General features: G+C 42.6%; 1 protein-coding gene across 7 annotated transcripts in view; it reads left to right on the top strand.

The window, feature by feature from the left end:
- The window catches only part of LOC124305111 (forkhead box protein P1), a 212223-nt gene that overhangs the window by 146824 nt on the left and 40531 nt on the right, over window positions 1-24868 (top strand). The window lies entirely within an intron of this gene.

The following is a 24868-nucleotide window of genomic DNA, read 5'->3' as shown; positions in this document are numbered from 1 at the left end:
TTCCTTCTCCTACTCCTCGTCGGTTTTCAGACTTGTAAAGCGTGCGGCAAAGTCTGCCTCAGCAGACGGCGAGCTTCCCCCGCTCTCCGAATATCCGCCATAGAAACAAACATTGGTCTCCTTTGCGTGGAACAAACGAAAATTTCAAGTTTACGGTTGTCGATGAAACGGACCGGTAGATGGTCGACGATTTTTCACATCGTTCCGCAACAGCGATGAGGAAAAAAAACGGGTTAATTATCGGCAGGGATTCCTCAACATCGTCAATTTTTCAGTCGAGATAGGAATAAGAGAGAGAACAGAGAAGACATCGAGAGTGGAGAATACGAGACATGGAGTGATGACGGCAGCCGGTGGGTATTTGTCTTTGGAAACTCCTTTACTTCGATAAATAGCTGAGATATTTGTTCTTCCTACTTTTCCGAGCGATGAGTTTTACCCTGTGATGCTTACTTTTCCCTCTCCACCCTACCCATCTTATTCTTCGAGCTTCCGATTTGAGATCAGGCGATTACGAAAAAGTTCCCATTCTGACAACAGAGGCGAAAATACATGCACGGTTACGTTACAAATTGTGCAAACGCTTCCGATGTTGAAACGATTTGTCAATCCAGGATACACGCTTTTCATCCCACGTTAAACTTTTACAACTTGTTTGCAAATGTATACGATCAGTTGTTGGTAAGCTTAAATTGAGACATACGGAATTGAGCTTCGATGAAATACTGAAGGTCCGGTTAAAACACACGAGCAGTTTTTAGACCACTTTCTTTCGAGAGCCAAGGTTCCAATGTTCAAATTCTTGTACCGAAAACTAAATTCGTCTCATGTAGAATTTGAGATGAGAGTGGTCGAAGTTGGGGTTGGAGTTGGAGTTGGACTATAAAACTCAGTGGAACACCAGGAAATGTTCTTCGGAGAATGACAAATCGGCGAAAGCAAGGTATCGAATGGGTAAAGTGTTCTCTTGGCCAGTCCCTCGTCCATATCGTCTTGGGTTAATTAAATGTTAGTAAGGGTGTGGGCGCAGGGACAGAGAAACGGGGATGGGCGGAGACGCGTTTGGTGCAGCTGGAAAGGGTTGGGACGAATTGTAGTTCGTCCCGGTAACCCGAAGCGGAGTAGCCCAAACTAGTTAGTTTAGTGATTTTACCGTTTATTGGCCGAGCATACCACGCGACAGCCTTCTCGGCTAGATTGGCTTGCCGTCGTTACAAGGCCCGCCTGCAGAGATCCTCCGCCTTACGTATAAGGTACCACATTTCCCGTCTTCGGCTCCTCCGAAACCCTGCACGCCAGAGTTAATATCCTGTAAAGGTGGTTCGCCAATTTAGAGACACGCTGCTTAATTGACCGTTTAGGAATTAACCGAACCTGTCTCTCTCCCTCTCTCCAAGAGCCAATTTGTATCCAAATCATCTCACCGGAACGCAACATGTGTGCATAAATTAGAACCAACAAACTCCGATGAATCCGTTAATTGTAGGTTGTACAAAACGTCCTGTTCTGTGGAAAATTGTTCCTGGATATGGGAAACTTTGATATGATCGTTGTTCAATTACCAGTCTTAGATTTGACATGGTGACATTTGTATGCTTGGTGTAAGGAAGTCGCGAGCACCTTTTTCTTTCTCTATCCTGATGAAGTCCGTCAATGCCTGAGCTGGAAAAGTATGGAATTTTGAAGCTCTTCGTCATCCTCGGTCGGATTTAGTTTTCTAAGAAAGAACCTTAGGAGGCTGGCGGAAAATATCTGAGACACATGATGGCGAAGGATGTCGTTTAAGCAGCAGAAGTTGGAAGTAGCCCCCGAAGACGAGGGCTGCCACGAATTTCGAGTCTGAGGACGGAGTAGGGGTGACGGGATGTATAAGCAGCAGGGAAAGGGTTGCAGGGAGTAGTCCGCGTTAGCTGTGACGGTAGTACAGTATGTTACTAAATGATCCTCTACCCACAGCCATTACATCTCCCCTTCCAATTCCGGGTCCTGGTGGATAGCGCCTCTCTTCCTTCGAGCTTCCTTCCTTCCAGTTCCACCTTAGAATACGCAATTTAATACTCAACCAATTACATACACGAAATCTTGTTAGCCTTGGTTATACGACGATGCCACCCTGGAGATGTTGGCCCAGGATGTGAGTTGTCTGACACCCAGAGGTATTTCCTTACTACCATTCTCCCCCCCGTCACCAACGCTACTTCTCCCGCCTTATGTCTCCACGCCGAAGTAAACCATCGACGATGGTACAAACTTCCACAATTACACTTGGTACCGCGCTATTATACTGCATACTATAAAATGCGGGGATATTGTCGGCCATCAAGACGCTGTAAGCCCCACGCTGAGTCGAGCCGAGCTTCCCGCATTAACCGTTTTCGTCAATTTTCATATTCGGCAGTCAAATTCACATCCATGTTCAATCACCTGCTGAATCAAAAATGGCGGAAACTACGAAACCGTGTGCATATTATCCTTCTCGGATCCTCGTTTCGAGACAATATTTCATGACTCTCATCCCTGCAGCGCGAACGCGCAGAGGCGTGATAATATATTGAAGGGCTCTGGGATGTCACGGATTTGTTAGCTATATTGAGGCGCACATGGGATGCTGCTCGGAATCCTGGATTTAGTCTGGCTCAGAACCGAGCCGAACAAAGATGAAAGTCGAGAAGAATATCCCCGTGAAAACAACCAACGAATAATCATTTTACTAACGACAGACCAAACGCGTCCGTTTGTTGGGCAGCGGTAGGTAGATGAAGACATTCTGGACCGTTATTCGTGATTAATCGAGGCATTGGAAGTGTTGATAGTTCTTCATTAATCCTGAACGGCCAACGGTGCCGATATGGGCGTAGGAACTCAATGGCTCTGGAGTCTTATCTGACCGAATGGACTGACACTGGAACACTCTTATCGATTCCGGGCTGGGTCTTGCAACCTGAAGCTGCTAAAAGTCGAGAAAGAAATTTCTCTCTATCGCCGAGACCGAACTTACGGGGCACCCGGTCAATCTTTTGAAATTTATTGAAACTGGAACGTAGTTTCATGATTCAGTTTGTGTGTAACTGTGTCAAATTTTTGCCTAATTCATCCGTGATTTCGAGCGATTGAAAATATTTCAATCATTCCAGGGTACACTCACTACTGTACGAATGAATGTAACGCTTCATATAAATGGCGAATTGATAATTGATGATTTTGTTTCCATGTGTTCCAGGTGAGAGTTACTGACATTGGGCACGATGAGGTCGAGGATATAGAGTGAGTTTTTGAATTAATGTTATTTCAAATATCGTTGACCTGCATGAAAGAGGATTGAAGAAGAAAGGGGGAGAATGGATGGATAGTTGGATGGATGGATGGATGGATGGATGGATGGATGGGTGGGTGGCAGCAGGTAGACTGAAAGTACGAAATAATTGAATAGCGACGATTCTAGGCTCTGTTTTACGTCGTCAACCTCCCTCCCCTCCCCCTCCCCATAACCTCTTTTTCTCGTTCACGGGTACCCCTGGGGGACTGCGTCTCGTAATAATACCGTCTCGATAGGTTCGCTGCGCTTGTGCAAACCAGGGAGAGTGTAAGGCGGACGGGTGTGTATGTAACTTTGTAGCGTGGACGGTGTTGCATATACATGGACACCCATGATCGCAGAAGCGGCAAGCCGAACACCCCCTTTTTCAACCTTGTAGAATATAGACCAACGGAAAGGCACGAAAGCGAAGGGTAGCTGATAATGAATCAATTAATAGTTCATGGAGCTTCCATTATCCGTTATCGTCTCTTCGCATCTTTTTTCCCCAAACTCTCCCCCGTACATCCAGACATTATAAACCTGGTATGAAAGGTGTGTTTATTTTTATAAATATTTGCGAAAAAGATGAGAAAAGAGGAGGCAAAAAATGTATGCACGAACCTACGTATCCACGTTCGCTTGTACATCGACGACGAAAATGGCAAATCGTTCGGTCCATTGCAGAAATACGTGGCCGGTACAATTGTGGGTGAAATCGTTTATATGCGTTTCCAAACCATGGATGGAATATCGATAAGTTTGTCTTCGTAACTTCCGACAAACAAATGAATGTCACTATCCTTCCTCACCGTCGCAGCAGCGGCAGCAGCAGCAGCAGCAGCTCGTGCAGCCAAAGCAAACAAGAGAATTAATTGAAATATAATCAGAAATAGAGCGACGACGAAGGCTGGGGCGGAAACGGCGGCGGTGAAACTGCCCGATCGTTTTCCCTCCTTTTCCGTGTTAAGTCTCGTCTCCGGGTGTATTTTCCCGACATCGTGTTGGGCATATAGTCACCGAGTTCTCGTTCCCTCGTCGCGACGAATCGCGAATCAGAAAATCGTCGTCCTGGGTAGATGGATGAGACAGGGGACGATGGACGGATGAATGGATCATCCCCCTTATTTTGCCCACCTCCCCACTCCACCCCCTTTTTCACCCTACTTATATACATTATATAATGATGTTTATCTCCTCGGTGACGACGGGGAGGAACAATTGCCCCATTGGTAAATATTTAACCTTATTTCGCGAAATGTTGAAAATGTTTCGAGTTTTCCGCTCCCTATCCCCGTTATTATGCCTCCTGACACTCGCTCAAGCGTTACGATTTTACTACTGCTGTGTTGAACTTCTTCGCCTCGCGTTGCGGTCGTGAAAGAAGTCAAGGGTTCTTGTTTTTTTTCCTTTCTTCTCCGTATCGAGAAATATATATACCTACCTAATGCACACTCGCGGTCAATCCCCAAGGGTGTGAAAAGCCCCCTAAAAATACGCTGAGAACGAAAGAGAGAAAAAAAACGTATAAAATTGACGAGATTGAAACGGTTTAAACATTCTTTTTACTAGACATCTGATATGTCTTTCTACGTTTTCTGTTTTTTTTTTTTTTTCTTCCTACTTTTCTTCTCTTCGATCGTTGAAGATATCGGAGAAAAAAAAAACATACGAAGGCTAAGAAGGAGAAGCAGGAATTGCCAGTGCAAGCCTCTTGCGTTGAGGTATTATGTAAAAGTATACCTATCGCTAAATCATTCCGGGAGTTTAATCTCGCTCGCTAATCTAAAAGTTGTTCCGGGATATCCACCGGGCGAAAAACCTCAGTCGGCGGCGGCAATGGTGGTGGTGGATGGCCGGGCTGGGTGCCTATCACAATCGACACACACGATCTTTAAACTTCGTCGGAATAAAATGCAATTTCCTGAAATGTTTCCTTCTTCGCCCGATGATTGCCATCAGGATAAAACACCGTTTCGATAAAATATCAAAGTAATTCCGAACCGATCCGTTTAAACAGGCTCATATACGTATGTACATACTATTCGCATACTCGAATGAGAGTCATTTATATTTTGGCAGCCGTGTAACTGAAAGCTACGTATAAATATCCCGCGTTTGTTTTAAAACACCCGTAGTTCAATTTAATATAACGAAATCCTTTCAATCAGTCCAAACAAAGTTATCAAAACGGGAAACTCGAGGCTTCGACGGTTTTCAAATTAGAGCGATTCGAATTTGTAACGGTCGTCGAGTTTGCGGGACGCCACCGACAGACGGCGCTACGGTCGCTCGACGCTTAAGTCGGACAGCTATTGGCCGGCGACAGAAATCGACTCTAATTTGAAAACCCTGACAGACTCGAGTGTTTTATTGCGGTAACGTCGGCTTTGTTTTTCCTGTCGATGATACGTGACCAGCTGGACGTACACAAACGCGAGCGCAATAATCCAACAGCGAAATGACCGAGGTGAACGGCTTTGAAAGGCGGTCTGGCCTCGGTCCCTTGGGATCCGGAGATCGAGCTGCGGAGAAACAGGGCGGCTAAACAATATCTCGCGGCGATGTAAGGAGCGTCTATTGGGCCATTACCAAGGACGGTGGTGGTCACCATTTGGCTTGGACATTGCCGCGTCAGCGGAGTTCCGTCCCCGCCCTCTCTCTGTCTCTTCACGGGCTTCGCGGCGCTGACTACTGAAGAAAGATCTACTACGGGGGTGGTTAAGCGATCCTACCCTTAAACGCGGCTTCGCTGGAGATTTCGCACCGCTCGTTGTTTTTCGGAGGCCAGATATCGGTGGAATTTGTATAATCGGAAGAAACATATACGGTCGGTAAAATACCCGTTGATCATAGTTTTGAATGCGGGAAATATTTAATTGTATCGAGCGATGAAGGGTGGTGGATGAAAATGGAGGTAGTTCAGAGAATGAAAAGGCCGCGATATCGAATCTTAGAAACTGCGAAAATCTGTTACATGTCATTTTTTTCCACCTAGAAATTCTGAGTATAGAAAAGTGAAAATGTAGATAGGTCGAGCATAGAAAACCAGAATACAGTGTCGTCGGAATTTGGCTACGTGCTTATTTATTATGAACATTTTTCAATTATCTTACTATGTAAGTTTGATATTGTGATTTTCTGTCTTCAGTAATGACAGCAGAATATTATAGTGACGTTGACGAAAGTTCGAAATATTTTCAATATCAGTAATTCCAATGTATTGATTAAGAGAAAACAAAATGCACGGAAATGATTAAAAGACATGATATGGTCAAGGTTTTAACTTGTTTTTTCTTTTTTCTATACTTGCTGTCGAAAATGATGATTCAGTTGCAATCCTTTGTACTGCTGTTTTTATTAAATGACTATCGATGAACTGAAATCAGTTTCACTGATCATTGAAAGTTTGTGTCAGAATGAATTATGAAAAACGAATGATCCCCTTCAACTATACTAATAAACCTGAACTTTTTCTTGTTTTTCATACTTTTTGTCAGTCGAGAGGAATTTTTTTTTAAATTGCTTTCAAACGACGTATAATTTTGATAGCCTTCGTAATTAACGTTCAATTGCTCTCTTCGATAGGCAATTAAGGGCATCGTTTACAGTCGTTAGAAACAAGAAATAATTTTGTAAGATCCCGAATTGATTCTTATTTTAACAAATCTCATGTTCGGATAATTTCAATAGCTTTTGAAAATTTCCCACACCAAGTGTGACGCAGATAAGGAATAGATGATTTTCGTTATCAAAATAGATTTGTCCGTGCTGTTTGGATACCAAATCGTTACATGGGCGCAGAGTAAAATATTTGGATACATACCTTATGTATACCAAGTATACACGTGTATGGATACTAATGAAACACTCTGTGCGGTTTACTTTGTCTAAATATTAGATAGCAATCGCAAATATTCACTCGAGTCTTGAACCACGCGATTTGAACCACTCAGTTTCGTTCGCTGAGCTGATCGTGAGCTTTCCATTCGGCAAACGGCTCTTCAGTCTTGATTGAAATCACTCAAATCTCGAACCTTCTCCCAGAGTAAAAACATAAATCCAGACCATCGCGAATACGAATATTTTCACACCGATTCATCTGACGATCATTGATTATAATCTCGAGTGATTTACGTTTTTGCGTTTTTTTTCGAGTGGAGAAAAAAAAATTGATGACACATCCTCCGTTTGAAGAATCTTTGGTCATCATGAATGACTATTATCGATACAACGATGAGGGTAATTGTTATATCGGTACGATACAATTATATCGTCTGAAAATATGTACATCGAGTGATAGGAAGGGCGGGGGAAATAAAGCCACCCTCTTTGGCAGGAACAACCTGACGTTGCACCAATTTAAAACCAAGGGTCGAAAGAAGAAGAAGAAAAAAATCTGTCGCCTCTCTCTTTGACAAATTTCTTTTGTGTTTCAGTCAAAGATTTCTTACTTCATTTGACGCCAAGGATTTGTACTTCATCTTACTCTCTTTCTTTCCATTACATTCTCTTTATCTTTCTTTATCCCCGCCTCAATTTACCAGCAACGACCGAAAGAATCTTCTCAGCATCGACGAGCGTAATGACCTTTTGACCACTTGATTTTTACCTTAATTACTATCAAGACTCTTTTAAGACTTTTAACTCGTAATGGGGCTCTGCAGTCTCTTATTCGCACTCTAATTTCTCAAAAATAATCGATCATATTATTTCACAAGAGGGGCAGAGGGGGGGGGGGGGGGGGGGGGGCAAAAGAAAAATCTCAACTCTCTTCGTGATAAGATGGAAAAAATAAATTCGTATCTTGAATACTACGAGCATCGGAATCACTGCCTCACTCTGGGATCAAATATCCGCGAAACCAGCTACACACGCGCATATATATGTATATATTTACTATATATACACACCATATATCCATACATATATGTATATAATGTACAGACATCGGTGGCAGAAGCAGTCTCACAGTCTTTTCTTATATATTACCCTGCTGGTTCGGCACTTTTTTTCCATTCGAAAGTGTTGGCAATAAATATGGATCGGTTGTTACTTCTATGCTGGCTGCAGCCCTCCCGCTATATCCACTGGATTTCTTCTTCCATCCACCGCTGCGCCAACAAGTGCGACAGAGCATGGATTGCGTTATACCTCATTGTTGTTTCTTTCGTATTTATTTTATATTTTATTTGCTTATTGGTGTTTTTTTTTTTTTTCTTTTTTTTTTCGTTTTCGCCAACACGCAATAGCCAAAGTCGACCGGTCGATCATGCAGCGCGAGAAAAGGGCGAACGGGGAGGAAGGCATGCGGAGAGAAAAGGCGCGAAAAGAGGAAGGGGGGGAAAGGGGGCATTCCCACTATTGATCATCAAGACTCAGAGAGTGTAATGCTAATCATACCCCCTACTCCTTACAATCCACGAGTGTCAGAGGGGTAGAAAAGATATCGACTCTAACCCAACCCAACCCAACCTAACCTAACCTAGCCTAGCCTAACCCAACGCAACCTAACCTAACTTTCTCCACCACGCTCCTTATTTCACGTCCTACGATCTCCTCACCTCCAATACCAGTTTTTTCTCTTCTCCCTTGCCCCCCCCCCCCCCCCCGCCGATTTCTGTTCTTATCGCGATGTTTCTCCTCCTCTTCTTTCACCTCTCTTTCTCTCCTTCAATTAACAGCGATACAGGTTGTGCAGTTGGCTTAGTATAACGATCTTTTCTTAATTTGATCACGAGCATTCTGTTGCTCGACATTACGCGTAGTTCTTTAATCATATTTTTTTTTTAATGCGGTTTATTTATTTTTCCCCCCTTTATTTTTTTTTTTTTTTGTTCCTATTTTTATTGCTTTCTAATACCACCGCGTTTGTATAACGTATACGTTGTACGTATGTAATGTTAGACGATGTGGGTGTATAACGACGATATATAGCCGGGCGAAGAAGAGGTCTGGATAATTTTCGGAATTGGTTAATATTTGCTTGCCTTGGTGTAATCAAGCGGAAACGCAGTCTTGTACTCTTCGTATACTACATACATACATATATATATATACATATATATGTATATTATACACATTCTCGAGGTTCGAGCTAATGAATACCGCAATATTAATGTAGCAAATAAGGAGAAGCTGCCCCGGCCAGCAGAACCAATATAATAATTACATCAGCATATCAGCAAACATCAGTCAGCGCTATTCCAACTTTCTCCTCATCCCTACGTCCGGTTCTCTCAGGATTCGTTTCTTTCTTTTCATTTCTCTCCGTTATGCATATACACATATACAAAGTTATACCTTTTCGCTATTGAGCTATACCTTTGTTTTCATCTCCTGTACGCATTTTACTCTTTCTTATTTTGCATTATTACAATCATTCTCCGTTAGAGGACTCCGAGACAATGTTCTTGGAATACACGAACCGGTATCACTCCTCACACGTGACTATATTTCGAGGGTAAATCTAAGCCCCGGGTCTATATAACAGCAACGCCTGTGCCGAGAACTAAGCCCCTAATTTTTCAGGGTAACTTGGGACACCCCTGTCGCCCTTTAGTGGTGGTGATTTTAAAAGTTGGACCGAGTGAGGGCGCGTCGAAGGATTGGTGGTGGTGATGGTGGTGGCGGTGGTGGCAGGATTTTTTGGGGTGCAAAGTCAATCGGCAAAGCTGCTACTGCTACTATTGCTGCTGCTGCTGCTGCTGTTGTATACAATCCGAAGGAAAGGAAGAGAGTCGAGAGAGTGGAGAGTAGAGTTTATATTGGAAAAGACACACACCCAAAAGCTCGACACTCTCCGCGAGTGAAACGTTTAAACTTTTTATGAGTTGCTGCGTCGTCATTCGAGTGAAGGAATTTCAATTTTGCCAAACCCCCTCCATCCACCCGTTACCCTCTCGAGCCCCCCGCTCTTCTCCACCCTTATCTCTCACCCTAACGAAAAAGATTTCGCACTCCAACAGGAGTCGATATCCTCCCGATCACTAATTAGTCCCTCGGCTCCGTCCGCGCAGCTTATTAGATACCTTGTAATCATGGTTTTTTCATTTTTAAGCATAACTCTCTTCTCTGTCACCATTCATTCGACACCCCAGTTTTATGAAATCAAAATCGTTGTGCCAGGAAGTCATTACAGCAGTATATTATCTGTTCTTCATTGCTTTTGATCCTGGACATTTTTGGTTCGATCAAATTACTGGTTTGACAGCGTCGTTCGGCATTCCTTGGATCAGAAACTTGACTTATTTCATGATCCTTTGGGTTTGGGGACTGCCTCCAAAGGTAGGAAATGAAGTGTGTAAACCTAGGACAATGATTGTCACGGTAGCTGCTTACTGTTCTTCGAGAGTGATAAAAACCCAGGACAAGTTAGTGACTGATTTCAAGGGATATTCTCCGGTGGATTATACCGAGTTCGAGGTAGAAATAAATATTCATCGACGTCTTCTCCTTCGTCAAGGCTGAAATATACCAGGATTCACCCCCGTTTCTCCCGAGTGTCGTAAAGAATATACACTGCACCACCCCCTCCGTCTACTCCGTCCTTAACTTCCTGTTCTTCTCTTTCTCTCTGTTGGAAGAAATACTAAGGCATGCCTCCGCAGGTCATCTCAAAGAATTCATTCCCGATTAGCAAACTTGGACGAAAAAGGAGAAGAAGAGAGACCTTCGACTCCCAGAGCCAATACGTTGCTGCCTTGAATCTGTAACATGGCGAAGAAGAAGAAGAAGAAGAAGAAGAAGAATGAAAAAAAAAAGAACGTACACCGTGAGGAAAAAGTAGGGGTGTTACCTCCGCCCCCGCCTTTTCTTCCCCCGCAGACGTTGGTGGGGTACAAACACACGGTTGCGTCGTTGTAGATCGAGCAAGCCAGAAGAGAAAAGAGAGAAAGAGAAGAGTGGATAGAAAAGAAACTTTGCACTGTAACAACAAAAGACGTTGTTATTGGACAGCATTTGAATCGTCGTTGTGTAGAGACTGTTCCTTATTGGAGGACGCTCAGCGTCGGCGTCGACTTTGGCTCCAGCGTCGGCGTCAACGGGAGGATACCCTTAGCAGTGGTGGTGGTGGTGGTGGTGGGGGTCTCAACTCTCCGGAGAGGCAGCTAGTCTTGGCATATATACTACAGCAGAGATGCCACCCAGTCCTTCCCGCCCGCAACCCTCGTCTCCGAGCCAATATGTAAGGGTAGGGGTACGGGGTGCAGCTCCGAAACGAACCCTTTCGAAACTGGCTCTCTCTTCTTTCACCCCTCGAAAATTGGGGTATAATTTCCTAAAGTAAAACTGCCCCGTACAGGTGATTAGGTCGAGACAGATTCCTGTATCTTTTCTTCTCCCACCCCTATTTTTCTTCTTTTTTTTTTCTTTCACCTTCAAGGACAGACAGACGGAACTCTGATGCAGGACATGTCGCAGCTCGCGTCTCAAGCGTTGCGACTTGACGGACGTCCGGAGCGCAGTGAACGTCCACCTCGAGCTTCCCTTCCCCCCACCCCTATCGGCCAGTTTTTGATCGCGGCGTCGGAACGGCTGCGGTGACTCTGGTGCGCCGTCTCGGCGGGGGTTCCCCACCACGAAGAGATGCCTCTTCGCCTCTGCTATTCCGTCTCGCTCATCCCCCTCAAGGGGTGATTTTACTGTATGCGTGCTGGCCACCCTGCGCTATGCAGTAGCAGCAGCAGCAGCAGCAGCAGCAAGAGTAGCAGTAACAGCAGCAGAAGATATTCCCTCTGAGAACGGCGGGGAGGAGATTAACAGTGAATCTCTCTCCCGCGCGCCCCCTTATCTCTTCTGTACGGCAACGTCCCCACCACTTTTCGGCATCGTCAGGGGATGGTGGCATCCCTTCCACGTTACGGTGCCTCTCGCTTCTTCCCCTATCTCTAACCGACCCCCCCCCCCCCCCCCCCCTCCGCCCTTCGACACTCTGTTATACTTCTAGCCAAGCTACATACTTGCATGGAGGGAGGCTAAATATCACCCCGAATTATTATTGTTTCGGAATGGCAGGACAACAAGTCGTGCGTATATAGTAGAAATCCGATGCACGAGTTACTTTTTAATTATAAATACTTCTGAAAGTCTTCGAGATGATCGTTGTAGCTGATGATTAATAACCATGCGTAGACGTTTTTGATTCGTTCAATTGACTTGGTATGTGTATAACGCGATATACCAGATATGAGTAGATAAAAATTGTTGGTTAAAAACGGTAGTAACGAAAATGAGGGGAATGTAAGGTGAACCTCGGGTTCCCGGATGGTAGGGAGAATTCTTTTTTATAGTTGCAGATTTGTAAAAATAGCAAGGCGAAGCGACGGTGGTTATCTGTTTCGTAAAATGCGAAAGTGGGTGGTGTGTAGTGGTATATACCCGGGGGTGGGTGGCGGTGGACTGTAGTGAGTCCGACTTGCGCACAACTTACTCGTTGCTTGTTGGTTAAGAGGTCGAAGCCCATCCACCCGGCCACACACCAACATCCACCCATTTAACGTGAACGCCTAGACGACGGGACGACAACGACGACGACGACGACGACGACGACGAGGACGAGGACGAGGACGACGACGACGAGGACGAGGACGAAGAGGACGACTACGACGACGAGGACGACAACGACGGACGCGAACCGCTCGTGTGTAACTCGCAACTGCGCGCAACGCCGTCGGGACAAACCCTCTCCTCTCCTCTCCTCTCCTCTTCTCTTCTCCTCTCCTCCTCCTCTGCTCGTTTCCCACCTCTCCTCCTCCACCCCCCCCTGCCGTTCTCCTCTCACTCGCTCTCTCTCTCTCTCTCTCTTTCTCTCTCTCTCTCACTCTCTCTCTCTCACACTCTCTCTCTCTCTCTCTATATAACCACTTTTCATCCTCCCCCGCGCGATAACCCAACCATCTCAAGGCATCCTTAACAACAAGTGTACTACCCTCTATCCATTCGAATCGGCACACAACACAGCAAGCAACCCCAACGACATCACCGTTGCAGTTGCTGCGGCTAAACACCCACCTGCGGACCGAAGGAACACCTTTGCCTCGGGGTATAACTTGTTTGACTGACAGACACGGGAACAACCTCGTTTTGCAACAAGGTATTTTCACCCTCGGTCCATCAGCGCGATACAATATAACCGTGGTACGATACTGTGTGTTTATTTATTTGTTTATTTATTTATTTGTTTGTTTGTTTATTTATTTGTTTATTTATTTACTTGTTTATTTGTTTGTTTATTTATTTATTTATTTGTTTATTTATTTATTTATTTATTTATTCATTTATTTATTTATTTATTTATTTATATTTAACTTTCATTTTTTATACTTTCAATTTTAACACAGTTTCGGATCAAGTAAAACTTTCACCGCGCACCCGATTCATACAATCTCGATGTGATGTTGTGCGTTCATTCATTTGCTGTGTATTTAGTAATTTATAAACGTTGTTTGAAGCTCTGACGGGCTTACGAAGTATTGCATGAAATAGTTGTGACAGGTCGAAGCCGTTGTTGTGACATTTGAAAATCGACTAACAAGCGGAAAGAAAAAAACTCCAGTGCGACGTTGTCAAAAAATATTCTCTATTAAACCTACGATCGACGATTCCAAGTGCCTTAATAAACAAAAATTAATGACTACTTAAATATACAAACTGTGGAAAAGTGCTTTCAACGACTGTCATTGTAGTCTCTCAATGAAGACGTCGACGAGTTTTAATTTCACTCTTTAATGACACTTTGTCGAAACGAATTGTAATATAATTATAATCTAAAACCAGTGTGTGGTGACATCGAAAATCAACACGTAGCTCGGTGTAAAAATTAATATGCATCGATTAATTTGACCCCTCAGTTGGATTATATTACGTGAATTAAATTTTTCGTGAAGTTTGTTGAGTTTGACAATCTTCGTGGCGTCGTGTACTGTGAAAATCTGTAAGAATGACATGTTCTTCGTTTTCTTGTAATCCACGCTGCTAACTGTAAATCATTTCACGAGTAATCCGTTTGTTTTAATTTTTCTAAAATACGTGATCTAACACTGGGTGATATTAACGAACTGTCACTGCTCCGAGATTTTCATGTAAACATAACATACGAACGACGAGAAAACGATTCCATCAAATATTATACATCGAAAATTTATAGTGACGGCGTACAAATCGCCGATCGAAAATCAACTGCCCAGCCAATAATAATACAAACCAAAAACGCGTGGTTTACAGTAATTCAAACTATTTGATCGAAGTTTTAATAATAATAAGCGATGAGACGGTGAATGAACAAAAAAAAAGCACATCGAACTGTATTAAAATAAAACTTTCTTACGCTGAAGTAAACAGTCGAAATAAATATATATATATTTTTGAAACATCTTCAAAGTCGCTTTTCAATGATCAACGAGAACGGTGAATTGCGTTCATGGTTCGCTGATCGTGTGACGTGCGTCAAATATCCGTGAACGTTTTCTTCTTACGCTATCTGTGCTCCGTCGTAAATCGTATTTTATTTATCGTTTGTAAACGGTTGTTTTGGGAGTTGTTTACGGGTGCGTGCTGCTGTATCGGGCGCGTAACACGCACTGGTGGGAAAACGGCTGTTGTGAAACGTCAGTAAAAGCTGTATCGCCGAAGCGCCGACGCTCGGCGTCGCTTCCCCTCTGCTACTGAAAACCAGAAATTTCACCCTACCTGCCGACAGTCGGGCGGCCACTGCGACGCCGTACGCACGAAACACTGCGAAACATCTAAACAAACCCCTGCAGTCACGTGCTCGGCCTACCGACGCTCAAAAGCCGCCGGAAACCAGTCCCAAAATCGGGGAAACCTTCACGACGCTCCGATCACCCTGATAAAACTTCCCATTTTCTCTTCCAGCGTTCTCAAAAAACTATATTCATCCGTTAAATCCGTAATCCTGAGCATTAGTTCACCGAAAAGTACGCTTTTCGTTCTCGAAATACGATCACGATTAAAACAAACTATTGTAGGAAAATGGTGACAGACTAGGGAAACCAGTTCATCCTGAAAAAATGTCGAATCTTTACTGAAATGACCTACAATCCGTTTGGTAAAAGCTGTTTCAGAACATAAGTTACATTAAGTCAAGTCAGGTTGACCGTGAACTGGTCTCAGTGACGGGAAACAACGAGGATTATGATTCCTGGGCTGAGTTCAGAAACCTTACTCGAGTGACTCGAGTATCGTTGTGTCTTTGTTTAACCTCATGTGTTCGACAGAGACAGTATGATATCCGAGTTCACTGGGGTAAGGTTTCTGAACTCAGCCCTGGACGGTTACACGTCGTGGTCGAATCATCTTTTGCAAGGATCAAATAGAACCGAGTGTCAAAGAGACTAGGAAAAAATGTTCCACCATCCCTCACCTCAAACAATCGCTCTTCTTTACTTTGGGCAATGAATGTCGTTGACGGAAGTACTTCGTAACATGCCTCGGTATCGTTGTACCGGAAAAAATCCTTCCCAATTTCTTAAAATGCGGTCAGGATAAAAGTATAACTATTTATCGAGCAACTGGAAAGTGTATTCTGAAGTGAAGTAACGCTAATAATGATCCTCGAATGATGGAACGTCCCATCGCCTTGTTGTTTATTGCCATGGTGTGACGACGTGGAGTGCCCTACGGGACCTGGAAAAACTCCCCCTAACAAGTTGGGCGAGAAGACAAACGTGAATCCCTTGTATCTCCATCCTCCAGACGTGACGGTAGATTCTTTTCATTGGTGGGGGGTCTAAACGGCCGGACGTTGAATACCTAGTCCGGATTGATCCCGAGGAGGGAATCACTGATTGAATGTTGTTATAAAATACGCGCACGAGCCGCGTGTCTCAATGGCTGATAATTTATTCTTGAGTTTTAAAGTGCGTCTGCAGAATGATCCTGCCGAGCAGAGCGTGAGCTCCAGAGCCAGGATTAAAATTCATAGACATGGACGGTTTAATCCTCGGTAAGAGTTTATGTTGCATATTTTTACAAGTGCCTGTAACGCACTCGCGCCGAGGATTATACCATCCATATCCTTCAGTTTCACCCCCGTAGTGACGACCGACGCGTTGTACTCCTTCATACATCATTATTATTAACAGACTGCCCTGCATGCCGACAGTGCAGCAGTCGATTGACACAAGTATAACAAGCGGCTCGTCGTGTACATGACGGAGAGTGACAACACGAAATGATACAAACGCCCTGTAGTATCTTTCCTGAATTATTTTCTCCCTCACTACGATGTATAAACCCACGTTATGTAGTAACGGTATGTATTTGCCGACGACAATATAACACGCGAGTGTCAACGATCGTTCTTTTTACCTACTCTGAAAAGACATGGCGGTAGAGAGGCGGTTCACCGCGTCACTTTTGCAAACAGCAAACAGGAGACAGTCGCTTCAAATACTTAACTCTCTCTCTCTCTCTCCTTCTCTCTTTCTCCTTCTCTCACTTCAATACAGATGTCCGGCAAATGTACTTTTGTTTACGGACCTGATGTAGCACACAGGCCTTGGTGGTTGGATAGTATTTTTCTGCGATACATTCAGGGACGCGAAGCTCTGCTACAGTGTTGAAAACCTCTCCGATGTGTGTGCGACCCGAGTCCAGGAGACAGACGGATAGGCAGGGTAAAGTTTTTAAAAGGGGGCAGGACAGACCGCAGTTGGAATACACATGAATGGAAGTATGTGAATACATATTTGTTTAGCTAGAAGCATTTCGCTCTTTGGTTGCACCACTAACTCCGGCGTCCATTCCGACGCAACCATTCCTCTCTCCATCTCTCCGCAGACACGGATCAAACCGAAAGCCCATTTTCGTTCGACGGTCACTTGTTCACCCTTAAAAACAGGGAGGCTCTTCCAATGTTTGACTCCCCAATACACTTACCTCCCTACGGTCACGTTACTCTCTATATATCCGGAAGGCCTTCAGCGGTAGAGCAGACCGTAAGTTTTTCGAATGAAATCTGTGTGCAATTTTTCGTACGGGTCTAATTTTCGACCTTTGCAATGACGTACGAAGGGTGATTTGCGAATGCAGATTCTGCCGGGGTGCGTCAGGCGTTACCGTTGGTATTATCGATTTGTCGACGATACGGTTGGACGCTAAGAACAAAAAGAAAAAGGGAAAAGGAGGGAAAAAAAATTTAATATATCCAAATATATCACTGCAGCGCCAGCAGGCGGCGACGATCGGCCATTGAGAGGCTCCCATAATTTGATATGCAGCGATATTCCTACGTGGAGTGAGGAAATGGTCCTCGCGGGGGGTTGAAGAAGCCCGAGAGAAAATGGCTGGGGGTCAGTCGGGGGCCGATGGGGGTGTTACTGATGGTGCGTCCTCCACAGATCCCACCCGGGAACATTAATCCGTCATAACAGACCACTGCCCGAAGGCCTCTGCCAATAAGTCTAGTTTTTTTCGCACTATATCTTGTCCCGCAGCAACAATGACCACCGCGCATCCATACTGACTCGTTATTCATGTTCTGAAAAAGGCAAGCCTCAAGAAATTCAACGAGAGCAAGTAATCGAGGCATCAAGTCAGACGTCTGACACGATTTTCCAAAATTATGCCCTACCGAAAATGATGTTCTAGGATTGACTCAAAGTACCAGTTCGGTCACTTTTTTTTTTATGAAAACAGCAAATTGGAATAGGTAGATGCCAAATCTTGATTGCTTCCGTTCGATGGACACTTGACTTGAATGTACAAAGCAACTGAAACTCTCTATGCATAATACATTTCTTGTACTATCGATACATTCATTCTAAAGCCATTTGATGTTTGATCGTGACTTTTGTTAATTGTGCTAGTAACATCGACGCAATCGAAGATTGACGAGTCATTCTAAGAAGAATAGAACTACTGAAAATACCTTATGGAAATGATTTTCAGTGATACTAACGTCAAGGCACAGTGATTAGAAACTAGTAAAAGTTAACCATTCGGTAGTTGGAATGGTTCTCACATGATTGGACTTCACGTTCAGCGAGAACTTCTCCGTCATACTCGAGCTATCGATCTCGTTAACATTGTAACCCAGAAATTGAATAGTCGAAACTTTCGAAGTCTCACATCTTTTATAAAAACATCTTTCTTCGCAAAACGTTTGTAAATGGTCTCACCTAATGTCAAGGGTTCATCCGCACCAAGAGAAGTTTAAAAGAATTCGTAGAGATCAGAATATGGAGAACCCGTTTACCGAGTTGACACCAAGACCGATATTTCGACTCAAAAAATGTATTGTCTTATCAATATCGCGTTACTTCCAGTCCAAGAAATAGCTCCCATATACAGTCGTCACCCTCTATCCGAGACGTTGCAGAGACTGAATGTTGGGAGGGATTTTTTCATTACAAGATTCGGAAAGTAGTAGGACACACACTGTAACACCCGGGTGTGAATGGGGGGAAAAAATACTTTTTCCAAACGCACACATTCTCTTCCGTTGGGGACAGAGTCCAGTCCAGTCAAGGGTAACGCCACCCCATTTCGCCTCTCGAGTAGAAGCCCCGTGGCTCTTACGGCTCTGTAGCTTTGGGGCTTAAACAAAACTTTCCCATATTACAAGTCGGTGAAATATGAATACGAAGGTTGGGGGGGACGTTGGTCACTTTTCAGCACCGGGTAACCAAACCGGCGTCGTTTCTGGCAGAGCCAATTTGTTATCGACTTATCGTTCAAATTACTTACTATTAGTGTAGATTTATTTCGCATATTAGTCGCGAACTGTGCCGCAGCCTGCAACGGCCAACGGCCACTACGCCCCGATTCTGTATCAATTAATTATACACACCGACAACGTTTTCGCCGGCTAATGGTTCCTCATCGTTTTCTGGCAGGGTCTCTCCGCCGCCCAACCAGGACTTTAACCTACCCTCTGCGCGCTCCGCAAACCCTCGCTCCTTGGTCTTCTCGCGTCTCGACAAGGCTAATAGAGTGCCCGGGGCGTTGGGATATCATTACGTCCGTCGACACGCCTCTGTCCACCCTTTTTTACCCCTTATTTCGAGGTTTCATGACCAAGTGAAAACTATGCATTCCTAATCATATCGCCGAGATTATCGCAAATTTATACTTCTCGGTATAATTTTTGTAACTGCCGTGATTTGTGTACAAAGTTGGAACTTTTTTTTCTTTTTCAACTTTTGATCAAAAACCATCACTCATCAAAATTTTCGTTACTATACATGAAATTCTACAGTTCTTGATATTTTTCAAACTCTTCAGTCGCAAACTGCATAAAAATGTTTAAAAACAACGTGAGACAAGAAGTAAATTTTTTTTCATGAAATTTAGTAAGTTGAATTAAGTAAAGCTTGAATACATGAGGGTCCATCTACGAGATACGTGATATCTACGCGATAAAAGTCCAGACCTTTTATTGATTCAACTAAGTGATGGTAAATAATTTAAATTACGACAATCAGTGGATGATAAACAAATTTCTCAACCTGTAAATATAAGCATATTAAACAATTTAACGAAACTGGTGGTACGGAGTAAAAAAAAAAAAAAAAGAAAAAAGGAACATCATTCTCTTCTTTTTTTCCCCCTGGAGGTACATATGCCTAATTCCTCTTTTTTCAAATGCCATCAAAGCCGCGAGGAGTTGAGGCTACGTAGTATAGACCCATTCTTGAAATAGTTGAAGAGCCTGGCTATTCCCATCTTCTTCGTTATTTTTTCTTTTTCTTTACTCTTCTAGCAGCTCTCCTTCCCCCCCTCTCCCCGAGTTGTGTGCACGAGGGAAATGTTGAATAATTGATTTCTCGTACGCGGTTTACGTAGGTACGCATACGTGTCTGTATATGTATATATGTGCGCCCGTACGATGTTTGGTTTCGAGAATCTAGGGTCGAACGTCTATTTTTAATGCGTCGGTAACAACTGAGCAGAAGAAGAAGAAGAAGAAGAAAATGTCTGTTTGTGGTATTGGCCTCTCTATCCTCCCGTATCTTTTTCTCTCTCTCTCTCTCTCTTTCCATCCGTATCCCACCATCTTTATCTCTCTCTCTCCCGCCAACGAGTCGATGATTTCAAAGGCGAAGCCGAATTCTTCACAAGAATCTTCGTAACCAGTTAAATACACACAATCAACTGTTTAGTTTGTTCACCTCGTGTTTTGCAAAGGATGGGTGGTGGTTAGGCACCGAGCGCAGTGTCTTGTCCACCTCCTCTACTCTTCTTCCTCATCCTCGTCCTCGTCTTCATCTTCATCGCATGCATGCATGCATGCGCCTATTTACGCGCCCAACAACCAATCCTTCTCTTTTTCACTTTTTTTTTTTTTTATTTTACACTCCGTCTCTTCCCTTTTTCTTTGCTTCCTCCTCCTCCTTGCTTTTCTCCCGTTTTATGTTCTATCTTCTTCGCCGCTCGTTTCCGAGGACAAAACTACACACGTAAGCCGCGCCGCCTGCGGTTTAGTCAGATATTGTATAAACAATACACGAAGTGACATTAACGGCCCCGCCAAACAAACATCCTTTTCTCTTCCTCTCTCTCTATCCTTGTTTTTTGTTGATTGTTTCATTGTTTGCTCGATCCTCTAACTATTCCTCAAGATACCTACTCCCACCATCTCTCAAGCCTTCACTCGAACACATCACAACCCATCATCTTCACCGCGTGATCGATATGAGTAAAATTCGAGGATGTATTCACTCATAGATCTGGCGACAAGCGATTTCAACTGATTTCACGCGATTTCTAGCGATTTTCAAGTGACTACTTTCCAAAGTTGTTTGCGATTTCAACAAGTGTTCACACGTGCGATTTCATGGGATTTCAAAGGATCTAATGCGGTTTTAGACGATTTAAAGCAATTTCAAGAAATCTAACACGATTTCATGCCATGTCAAGTGATTTCAAGCGATTCCAAGTGATTTTAACTGATTCCAAGCGATTTTAAATCGCCTGCTTTACAAAGTGACTTGCGACTTCAACAAGTGAATACACGTGCGATTTCAAGCGATTACATGTGATTTCAAGTAACTTCGCGCAATGTTACACAATCTCACTCAATTACACGTGATTTCAAGTGATTTTTAAGCGATCGCTTTCTAAAGTGGTTTGCGCTTTCAACAAGTTAACACACCTGTGGTTTCACGCGATTTCAAGCGATTACACGTGATTTCAAGTAATTTCACGCAATTAAGCGTGATTTCGAGTGATTCCAAACTGTTTTAAGGTGACTACTTTCGAAAATGTATTGCGATTTCAACAAGTGAATATCCTCTTGGCAAAATTAATGTACTTACCGTCACCATATCATCATTTTCCTTGTTCAATTCCTCATTCGGCTTCAAAGTTCCGCACGTATGAAAGTAATAAATAGACGAATATACGGGGCGTGACAGACAGAGTTCACGCATCGAATAAAACCTTGCTACGGAGTGCTCCCTTGGCATGTATTAACGTTTATCGGAGGCAGGTTCGAGGGCTAATGGATATCCAGCAATCTAATAAAAAAGAAAGAGGGAGAAAGAGAGGAAAAATAACACCCCCTTAGCTCGATTTCCAGCTTTTACCTACCTACGTTTATTGAAAAATATACACCTACGCCTTTTCTCGCGACTGACCGACCGGCTTCTTCTTTGCTCGCTGCATACAAACTGCCAATTTTCACCCAAAAACTGACCTCGTAAATCCGCTACTAGAACTTCTTTCCATCCCCTAAACTCTTATACATACTTTATTTCTTATTTCATTTTCCTCGACGGTGTTATTTATCTACGCTTCTTTTCCTCTTCTTCTTTATTTTTATTCCTTGTACGTTTTTATCCTCTTCATCTTCTCAATTCTTCAATTTCACGAAACGCTGACGTTTCACCGTCAACATTTCCAAAACGTCAAGATAACACAAAATCCGTCTGGTATAATATCGATCGGTGATTTCTTTGATTTCTTGGATTAAAGGTTAGAAAAAGAGTGAAGAAAAAAAGGAGAAGGGGATTTATTTCAAAGGCGGGCAAGTTACTCCAACGATTCCTTAGGGATGGTGGATAAGGATGGGGGAGAAGGAAGCGCGAGATGTGTCTGATGTTGGAAAAGGGACGGCCGACGGCCGTCGGAGGTCTGAAGGTCTGAAGGTCCTCGAACGGAAAGACAAATCGGATTGAAGTCCGTTAAACGAGCTTGAAGATCACGTTTTAGCCGGGGTGTATATGGGGTTGAATTGGATAACGAAGAAAATATTTTTCACCCATCGTACCCGAGGGACAGCTTACTCTCTCAGCTTCGGACGCGGACTATCTTGGTCGCTTACTTTTAACCGAGCGACTTTAGCCGTCTTGAATAAAGAATCGCAGGCTCGAGATCCTCTGACAAAATTCAAACAATTTCCAATCGTTCGATCGATGGAATTGACAAAAATAACAGAAACGTGTCGTAGAAAATCCCGTTACGGTGTCGTTATTTTAAAAGACAACGCATCGTAAACGTATATGGTATGATTGTTCAACCGTTGGTGAAACAATCGCTTACTTCGAACGATTAAAAACAAATTATATTCATCGGTACAAAATTTATGTTGTTCGTGGTTGGGTAGTGATATTAATAAAAGTCGAAGCGAAGGAAACTAAGGAGAATTAAAAGTGAAGCCAAATATCGGATAAGAATTTAGGAGACGTCGAAAAGGCCAGAAACGAAATCTTTGAACGATCTAATCTTTTTTCATGAATTTTCTATCATTTCAATCCACTGTTATTGCCGTGGATGACATTTTTTTTTTTCTACATTCTTCAAACATTTTTTTTCTCCCTTCCTGAATTTTTGAAATGCAGAAAAAGTCAAATACAAAATCTTTGAACGATCCAACCTTTTCTGATGAATTTTTTCTTATTTTCCAATCCACTATTATTGTCGTTGCGTAAATTTTTTTTTTTTTTGTAGATTCTTGAAACAGTTTTTTTTTTTTTTTTTTTTCATTTGTTCTCTCTTCCCAACTTTTGACCCATCCGCAATCTCCTCTCCTTTTTCATTCTCATATATTATATCTGACAGGACGAAAAATTTGAAACTTTTCGTACCCAGCACGTGTCCCAGAAAATAAGACGGTGAAAAATTTCATACACGCGGTTAATTCCTTTCTAAGCCCCCGAGGTTAGAACAACGTATACGTTCATTAACGTTCGCCCATCGCATTTGTGTGCTTACGGATTTGGATGGAACGAAAGTTGTATCGTTCATACGCGGGTATACATATGACATATCACAATCACCGTGGCGAGAAGCGATTTAATCGCGAGTCACACTTGTCGCGGGTATCACATATCCTCTACGCTTTAACTGCGATATTGTAAGAAAGAAAAGTAATCTATTTTCTTAATCGCGATTATTTCGGCCGGGCACAACAACGAGTCGCAGAAATCCTTGGGAGTTTTTCGTATTATACTTATGGTACATTTTACATATCTCGTGTATAATTAATAAATCGTGTATAAAATATACAATTGTCGCGTTGGAGATTTTATACGTTTTTTTTTTTTTATTATTGTTTTTTTTTTCTCCACATCGCAAACGTACTTTTTCACTTCAAATTCAATTTTCGCGTAAAAAAATTTTTTTAGCCGTAGCCCGGGACAGAACACGGAAGTGTTTGGTTAAGCGAGTAGCTATGCGAAGTTGTTTTTCGAGAACATTCGAACTTGTCTGGCGGTGACGATTTTTATTCCCTCCTCTTCCTCTTCTCTTTTCCGCTATCTATTGTTTTTTTTTTTTTTTTTTGAAGTTATACTTCTTTAGGCGTGTTATGAAAAACTGATGAGAGTGAAATTTCAGGATGCGCGCGCATCACTGTAACACAAAATTAACAGGATGAAGTTGCCCGCTCAACCGAATTCATGCGCGCGCATCACTGTAACACGAAATTAACAGGATGAAGTTGCCCACTCAACCGAATTCATTGAGTCTCGAAAAAAAGCTAAATATTTATCCACATGGTTTTAGTTTTTACAGTCACAACACGTGTTTTATTTTCATACAAGTGCGAATTATATATGTGGCAATAAAATATATTCAGTAGTGATTTAAATTGAATATTTGGATTAATATTATTTACTATTTGTGAATATTAGTGAAAAAATTGTGCTATAATACTTTTTCAAGTGCTCCAATATAATTGAGGTTAGTTATCCGTATGTATTATTTATTGATATAAATTAAAATATCATTATTTAATATAATTAATACTAAATATTATTAAATTATCAATGTTGAGTATTTATTATTGGTTTTTTAATATTTACAAAATGAAGAAATAAATTTAATAGAACATTTAATAAAAAGTTCGTGACAAAAATTTAATAGATTATTTAAATACAATGTAAGACATCCGTTATTTGTTTTATTGTTTTTTATTACATACTTCTCTTCTTTATCATTGTGTGACAGAAGATTTTGACATGTTGTGTATTTTTTAATGATGCCAAAGAAGTATAACTTCTCACGCGCGTACATAAGTACACGCACCCATTTTTTTTTTTTTATCCTCTTCTCGTTTCACCTTTCTTCGAGATCCGTTCTTACTTTAAGCAGCTATAATAGATACCC

The sequence above is a fragment of the Neodiprion virginianus genome, chromosome 5 (assembly GCF_021901495.1).
Source record: "Neodiprion virginianus isolate iyNeoVirg1 chromosome 5, iyNeoVirg1.1, whole genome shotgun sequence".
NCBI lineage: Eukaryota > Metazoa > Arthropoda > Insecta > Hymenoptera > Diprionidae > Neodiprion > Neodiprion virginianus.
Note: the sequence above shows the minus strand (reverse complement) of the source record. Positions and strands in the feature narration are given on the sequence as shown.